This window comes from Gavialis gangeticus, unplaced genomic scaffold, assembly GCF_001723915.1.
Source record: "Gavialis gangeticus isolate Ggan-Ray unplaced genomic scaffold, GavGan_comp1, whole genome shotgun sequence".
Classification (NCBI taxonomy): domain Eukaryota; kingdom Metazoa; phylum Chordata; order Crocodylia; family Gavialidae; genus Gavialis; species Gavialis gangeticus.
The window spans coordinates 21,864,618-21,872,155 of NW_017729003.1; the positions used below are offsets into that span (position 1 = coordinate 21,864,618).

General features: G+C 54.0%; 1 long non-coding RNA gene across 1 annotated transcript in view; it reads left to right on the top strand.

The window, feature by feature from the left end:
• The window catches only part of LOC109291030, a 33,755-nt gene that overhangs the window by 21,470 nt on the left and 4,747 nt on the right, over positions 1–7,538 (top strand). The window contains exon 2 of the long non-coding RNA XR_002095734.1: positions 1,158–1,211. This is a non-coding gene — a long non-coding RNA (uncharacterized LOC109291030). The remainder of the gene's footprint in view (positions 1–1,157; positions 1,212–7,538) is intronic.

Sequence of the window (7,538 nt, forward strand, 5' to 3'; positions counted from 1 at the left end):
CCTCTCTCCTAGCCCTGCTGCATCCCCCCACACCTCTTCCCACCCCCTTCTGCAAACCCCATATCACCCATCACACACCCATTGTTCCCAGCTGCCAGACAGGGCCAGACATGCTGGCAGGAGCTGTGGCTGTAAGGGCAGCTGTCCTCACATCCTAGCTAGTGAAGGGGTCAGGGGGAGCTCTAACTGTTCTATGATAAGAAAAATAAAGCAAACATCAAAACATACAGATATTTAGAATTTATTTTATTATGATGATAGAGACACTGGTAGGCTTCCAAATTGCTTTAACATTGTAAATATATCAATAAAACATTGCCCAACTGATCAATTTCTCTCTCTCATACACACACACACACATTTATATAGTGATCTTTTGTTTTAATTTGTGGAAGAACATGGATTTGGGGGTATTTTAAAGAGGAAACACCAGAATTTCTGCTAGGGAGGCAAGTGGCAGGACCCAGGCAGAGGAGCCAGAACCCAGCTGGAGGTGGCAGACCTCCAGACTACCACACTGAGAAGATATTTCAGGCGATAGTTGCCTGGATGGTAGGGCTGTGGCACACATAGCAGTAGTGCTGCACAAAGGCCAACTGTGCAGCCACAGCCCACTGGCAGCTGACCCAGAGGTGCAGGTGCCTCTGCTGTGGCTGTGTAGTCCCCATCCAGGTTTGGCAAGTGTGCAGCCTTGGAGCCACATGCTGTTGCAGGTGGCAGCAGGTCATAGCTAGGCAGCAGCCCCCACTGCCAGACTGCTGCAGTGGGTAGAGTGTGCAGGGAACTCTCAGTTAGGGCTGCTTCAGCAGTCCACCTACCACAAGGGGCTAGTGTCCCCAGACACCAATTGGCTGGGCCCCAGAAGCTAGTGTCTGTTTTTGTGTGGCCAGGGTAGGGTAGATCAACAAATTCTTCCCACTGGGGACTCACCTGCTATGCTTCAGTTGTTGAGAGAATAAATAAAGATGTTAAACCCCAAGAGATCATGCAATTAATCACCCTGATATTAAACAAAACAAAAATTGGTTTTATTTGGTTTCTCAGTTACAATCACTGCCAACACTGTTTCTCTCATGGCTCTGCTTCCCCTCTATCTTATGTTGCCACCAGGGAGGATCTGTCTCGACCTCTCCTCTTGTTTCTTCTTTCCTTTGCAGGTATCTGCTGTCTATCCCAGTCCTCTAAAGTATTCCCTCCGTCCAGCTCACCAGGTAAGTGATCTCCTCGTGGCTTGTGAGGGAGCATGGGGATTGTGCCACAGTTTATCTCATCCAGTGCATGAGGCTCTGTTGCTCCGTCTCTGAGTCCTGGCTGTTCTTGGCAGTGCTAGCTTCTTTCTCTTCCATGTTTCTTCATGCACCCCTGGTGGCAATCTGCTGCACCTGAAGCCCCCACTTTGTAGCTCAAGACTCTGATCTATCGTGCCCATCTCCTGGTGTGTGACAAGGAACAGCTGTGCCTCATGCCAGCATCTATCCCCTTTCTGTGACCCAGCTCCCCTCCCCTCTTGAGAGAGTAGCCTGTGACAGTTGTGCCTCCCCGGGGCTGTCTATTTGTGGTCCCACAACACTGATCAAGGGCCAACTGCCTGCCTTCTCTTCTGCCATGCCTTGTTGTTATTTGCTTGATTGGAAGATCTTAATCAAACAGGAGGCTGCCTATTTTCTGTCTCGGTGCCTGAGGCACTATCTGCGGCTCTTTTCCTCCCCTTACATCTGTGAGGCTTGGGCTGTGGTGTATCTGGTGTTGTTCAGGTCTGACCTACTCTCTGCGCTGCGCGGACACTCTCTGGCTTATCCCTCAGCCTGCACCCTCACCGGCGCCCTGTAGCTCATCTCACAGCCCGCGCCCCTACCGGCGCCCTCTAGCCTGTCCTACACTGCCTGTTTCGGGACTTCTCGCCAATGCCAGCTCTGGGCTCTTCGTTGCCCCCTTCAATCGAGGTTCTTCACTGCCCCCTAACGCCAGGGCTTCTCACTGCCCCCTAACTCTGGGCTGAGGCCAATGCATCCCAAACAATGCTGTGCCCTCTCCGACACCAGGAACCCCCACGTTACTGTGGAGTCCCTATGAGGCCTCCTCCAACCCCGAATAGCCTCTCCCAGTACTCCGGTAAAACCAATAAACACAAGAATACAAAGCCCCCAGGCTACAACATAAAACCTAGACCGTCCTGGTCAAAAAGTAAGAATCCATCCCTACCAGAGACAGTGAGTGCACCAGCCCCCAGCAGGAATCAGGGGATATTCCCACCATCAGAGTTTCTCCCCTTTGTGCTGGCAGAGCTCCTCCTACCTCAGCCGCCAGAGGGAAACTGCCCTCCTGGCCTCCTGCCTGGGCTTAAGAAGGGCTAAGCTCCGCCCCTTCCTGTCTCTGTTTCCCTGGTTGCCCTGGCAACCAGCACCTGTGCAGTCCTGGTGACTGGCAGCTGAGCTTCCTCCTTCCCGCCACTAGGGGCCTCTCCCGAGCCATTTCTGCTCTCAGTTGCAGGGCACCTGGGCCAGACCCACTGGTCCTCAAAGGTGTCCAAGGAGCTGGTGGATGCTGCCCAGTGGTGCTCCACTCAAAGGCATCTGTGGACCAGTGAGAGGAAAGCAGCCTTCTTTCTGTACCCCAGGGTCTCCCTCTGCCTGCCAATGGGGGAGGAGGCCAGGGTGTTGATAAAGCTAAGGCTTGCCACATACATGCCTGTGGCGATGACTCCATGGAGGAGCCAGCAGCTGAGGCCCCCAGTGGCTCGTGGGATGAGGGTGGAGTACAGGCTCAGCCACTGGGGCACCCAAGCTATTCCCTTGCTGAGCAGGTCTCACCACTTGGTATCTGGGTGGGATGCTAGGGCAACCTGGTGGATCATGCAGTGCGCAAGCGTGTAGAGGTGGCAGTGATGTATGGGGGAGAAGCAACCTGGTTTCCTATCCTCCAGCTCACTCAGGTGTTGAAGTGGAGAGCACTGCAAGGCCAGGTGAGGCAAATGCCATCATGCAGGACCTGTCAGACAAAGGCAAGGGCATTGTGAGGTAAGGCAGATTTCACCTCCTGGACTAGGTGGCAGGTCGTACGCATGCATTGGGCCAGCGCAGCAGGGTTCACCCACGCCTGCCTATTGTAGTCCATGAGGTCTCCGATATGGGTGACATTACCCAGGACCAGACTGTGTCACAACCGGGGTGCTGCACCATTGGCAATTCTAGCTGGGGGTTTCAGAAGGGGCTCAACAAGTCTCTGGGTGAGGATTGCAGGGTACCTGGATGAGGTCCTGGTAAAACTCTGGCAGCCCTTGCAGGTCCTGCAGGGAGAAGTCCTGTAGGCTGAGGAGCTGCTAGTTGTACTGGAGCCCTTGGAAGTGGTGGAGGAAGGCATGCCCCAGGTGGCTCCATGGCTCATGACTACTGATGCCATATAGCAGTCACTGCAGGGCCTGAAGGTGGAACATCAGGACCTGGCTGCACAGACAAACCAGGTCCTGGCTCACAAGGGGAGGCTCAGGACCACTGCAGTGACCCAGTGCTGTCCTGGCCAGAAAAACTCCAGCGCCTGTCTCTGGAGCCCAGCCAGGACCTTGGGGGGAGACGAACAGCATGTTGAAGTGGTGCCAGAGTATGGATAGGACCAGCTGGTTGAACACCAGTGCCCTCTCATGCAGGGAAAGACACCGCAGCAGTCCCATACATGCCTGGAGCCACTCCATTACCCTTGCCTCCAGCTGGTGCCAGTTCTCCAGTGGGGAGGGGTCCATGGGAGACAGGTAGACACCTAGGTAGAGCAGCAAGCCCACACTCCAGCAGATCCCCTGGAGCATGGGGAGAGGTGGAGTGAGCCTGCCTGCCACCCATCACCCACCATCAGGCCAAAACCCTTGACCCAGTTGACTTGGGCAGAAGAAGGTGCTGAATATAACACCTGGCAGACTTCCACCCATGCCAGGTCGCCTGGGTCCTGGGCTGCAAGAAGCATGTTGTTGACATACCTGACAGGACCAGCCACACTGCTAGCTCTTGGAGCACCTACCCCACCTCTGCAGGAGGATAAGGAAGAGCTCCAGGGCCAAGGTATACAGCTAGCCTGACAGCAGTCAGCCTTGATGTACCCTGTACCTGAATGGGACGGGCTCTGTCAGGGTCCAGTTGACCTTGACCAAACACTTTGCAGAGGCGTACAGCACCTGGACAGCCTGCACAAAATGGGGCCCAAAGCCAAAGGCCTGCACTGGACCAGGAGGGAGAAAGACAGGCCCTCCCAGCACACTAGCTCTGGGAGGTTCTGAACCAGGTACAGGTTGTCAAAGATGGAACATCTGGGCACCATGTGTGTCTGGTTGAGATGGATCATGTCCATCAGCACAGGTTGCAGGTGCAGCAAGATGGCCTTCACTGCCACCTTGTAGTCTGTGCAGAGGAGGAACACGGGATGCCAGTTCCTCAGGTTGAGGGGATCCCCCTTCTTCATCATGAGGGTCAGCATGGCCCTCTGGCACGACAAGAGGAGCTCCTCACGTCCCTCAGATTTGGCCCAGACTGCAGCAGAGTCTGGGCTGAGGATGTCCCAGAAGGCCAGGTAGAATTCTGCGGTCAGTCTGTCAATCCCCAGTGCTTTGTTGCCAGGCATCAGGAGGGGGGCAGTGGTTGTCCAGAGTGCAAAGATCTTCCTGCCTCTCCTGACACTCTCTGCAGAGGGATGGGTTGGTTGGATTGGCAGCCAAGCACCTCTCCAGCTCCAGCACTTCCTGTTTGAGCTGCTCCCAGACCACCTCCCTGTGCCGTGTGTGCCCCTGAGTGTAGCTGTGGCAAAAAAGCTGGATGCTCACCTTCCCCACATCCCACCATCTCTGAGCCAAGGAAAAAGCTGCCCATTGCTCCTTCCAAGCCAGCCAGAACTCCTGGCAGGCCTCCCTGAAGCCCACATCCTCCAGCAGACTGGCATTAAAATGCCAATAGACTGGCTCCAAATTCCTGGGCCCCAGCATAACCTGGGCTCAGACAAAGTGGTGATTGCTGAAGTGGGCTGGCTGGACACCAAAGGAGTGGGCCTGGGCAAAGTGTGAAAATGAGATATAAATTCGGTCCAACTGAGAGTGGACTGCTCGTCCCACATCCTCACATAGGTGAAGGCAGCGGGGCAGAGGGGAGGCTGCTGTCAGGGTGACAGGCCTGCAAGACCTCCATCAGAGAATATTCTGTCAGGATCTCTCTGAGGATACCCATGGTGGCCTGGTTCCACTCACTGCCTGACCAATCCCACACCTCCAGGGTGACATTAAAGTCCCTGCTAAGGACCAGGCACTTACAAGAGTTGAGGGTGCTGATGTAAGTGGCTCCCTGGCAGAAAAAGTCTGCCAACTCCGGATCTTTCACAGGGGTGTACACTTTTAGAAGGTTCAGGACTAGCCCCGCACTTAGACCTGGAGGTGCAGCAGGCAGGCTGGCACCACCTCAATGTACTAGAGAACCTTTGACTGCAGGCCTGGGGAGAACAGGGTCCATCCTACAAGAGGTGGCTGAGGGGTGACTAAAAAATACCCTGTCTCACCACTTCAGCTGCCAGTTAGGCTCATAGGCCAGAATTGTTAGGGTCTCTTGCAAGAAAGGTACTGAAAGAAGGAGGGTACCTGGCATCTCCAGAGATCCTTCCTGTAGCTGTGGACATTGAGGGTTGTGGTCTTAAATGACTTCATGGCTGGGTGGGTGGAGTAGATGGTTTGGCAGGGGCCTCACGTATCTCAATGCCTGGCATGGGGCCCGCTGGCTCGCACACCACCCTTCCTGTAAGCGTAGAGAATATCTACGAAACTGTGGGCTCACCTATAGATCTGGGTGTTGCAGAGCTTGGGCCCCTTGTCTTCCCCTGCAAGCACCTTCACAGTGTTGAGGACACTGTAAAAATCTTCCCAGCAGTCCAAGGCGAGCTGTACCTTGCTGGTGGACTGTCGGGTGTACTTGCAGTCAAGAAATGTAAGTAGCTCACCCCTGGGGACCACTGGGACCAAGAGATCTGCAGGCTCCACAGAGCCCATCAGTTCTTGGGCGTTGTCCTCTGATCCTGGGGCTCAGCGGGTTCCTTAGGCACCATCTGAACCCTCCAATCTGCTAAGACCCTGGACTCTGGTTGAGATTGGGAGAGCCCTGCATCCCCTTGGGATGGGGGTGGGGGTAAGGGTGTGGGTGGGACTCCCTCACAAGATAGCAGGGCAGAGCTGAAACCCCAGGGGATCTGCACAGGGTTCCCAACAAAATCAGCCTGTCAGTTAGGGGACCCCACCCCAACCCCCTCTGGTGTGGGACCGTAGGGCAGGCTGGGGTGTTCATTTCCCATGGGACAAATAGCAGCAGCGCATATTTCTGCCACTGCTTTTTGTCCTTGGGCATGCCCCTGCACGTGTGCTCTGGTGTGCAACAAAGGGACCCAGGTGGTGTAGGGAAAGCTGGAGGCAGGACATGTTCTAGCCCCAGAAGCCTTACCTGGAGTCCTGAGAGCCTCCCGGGGCAGCAGCAGTGCCAATCTAGTCACTCAGAGCCTAGCTGGCAGCCAGAACATGGCACTGGCTGGCCAGGTTCTCTTTTCTGGTGGTGCACGCTGCTGCCACATGAGTCACGCCACTTTTTTTTAGCAAAGGTTTTTTTTTTTAAACCAGGATCTCTCAGTATCAAAAAACCCACAATGCTGCAAATTTGCAGCATGGTGCATGGGTGCACATGTGCTGTGTGCAGTGCCTCAAACAGCTTTGCAGCACTGCAAATTGCACGTCCATGCTCATGGGGATGTACCCCAGGTGGCTATGACAAACTGGATCAACTTAATGTTGTTTTGAGGCAGCTTTAACTTAAGCCAGAGACTGACCATCTTTTTACACAGTAATTTTGGGTGGCTCCTGGAGCTCTTAACCCCTGGACTGTCTGCATATTACTGCCTTAAAGTGGTTTTAAGCACTCATCATGTAGCTTAAATTTATGCCACTCCAGGGCAGGTCCTGGATTCGCACTATGCAGCTCCTGTTCTGTTAAGGTGTAGCCACTCCCCACAGATATGCAGCCTAAATTGAAGTCTTCCAGTATTCCAAGATCTTTCAAAGCCCTGCCCAAAGAGCAGGAATAGAAGTCTGTCCTGGCTCACCAGCCCTCTAGTGGCAATTCACAGCTACAGCTCCTAGTCCTGCTCACAAAGCCTCTAGTGGCAAATCACAGCTGTGCAGGTTGGGGACAGCCAGAGAAGGTTTATAGACTAAGGATGTGACTGCTCCAAACTCCAAGCTAGCACTAGCACTGATCAACATTTGTGCCGCTCACAGTGCAAGGTGTAATAAGTGCCTAAGTGTGAAGTTATATGTTACGGTTAAACTAAACTAAAACTGTGGAATGCTAAGCAGTGTTAAATTAGAATGCATTGTGAGTAGTCACACATCAAGAGTTAATATAATTTTATGCCTGCACAGCTCTGTCTTACCACTACAGGACTGGCAAGCAGGGGCATGGCTAAGTGCCAGGACACCTGGACTCTATCCCTCTATCCCTATCGTTGCTCTAGGTGTGGGGGGGGGGGGGGGA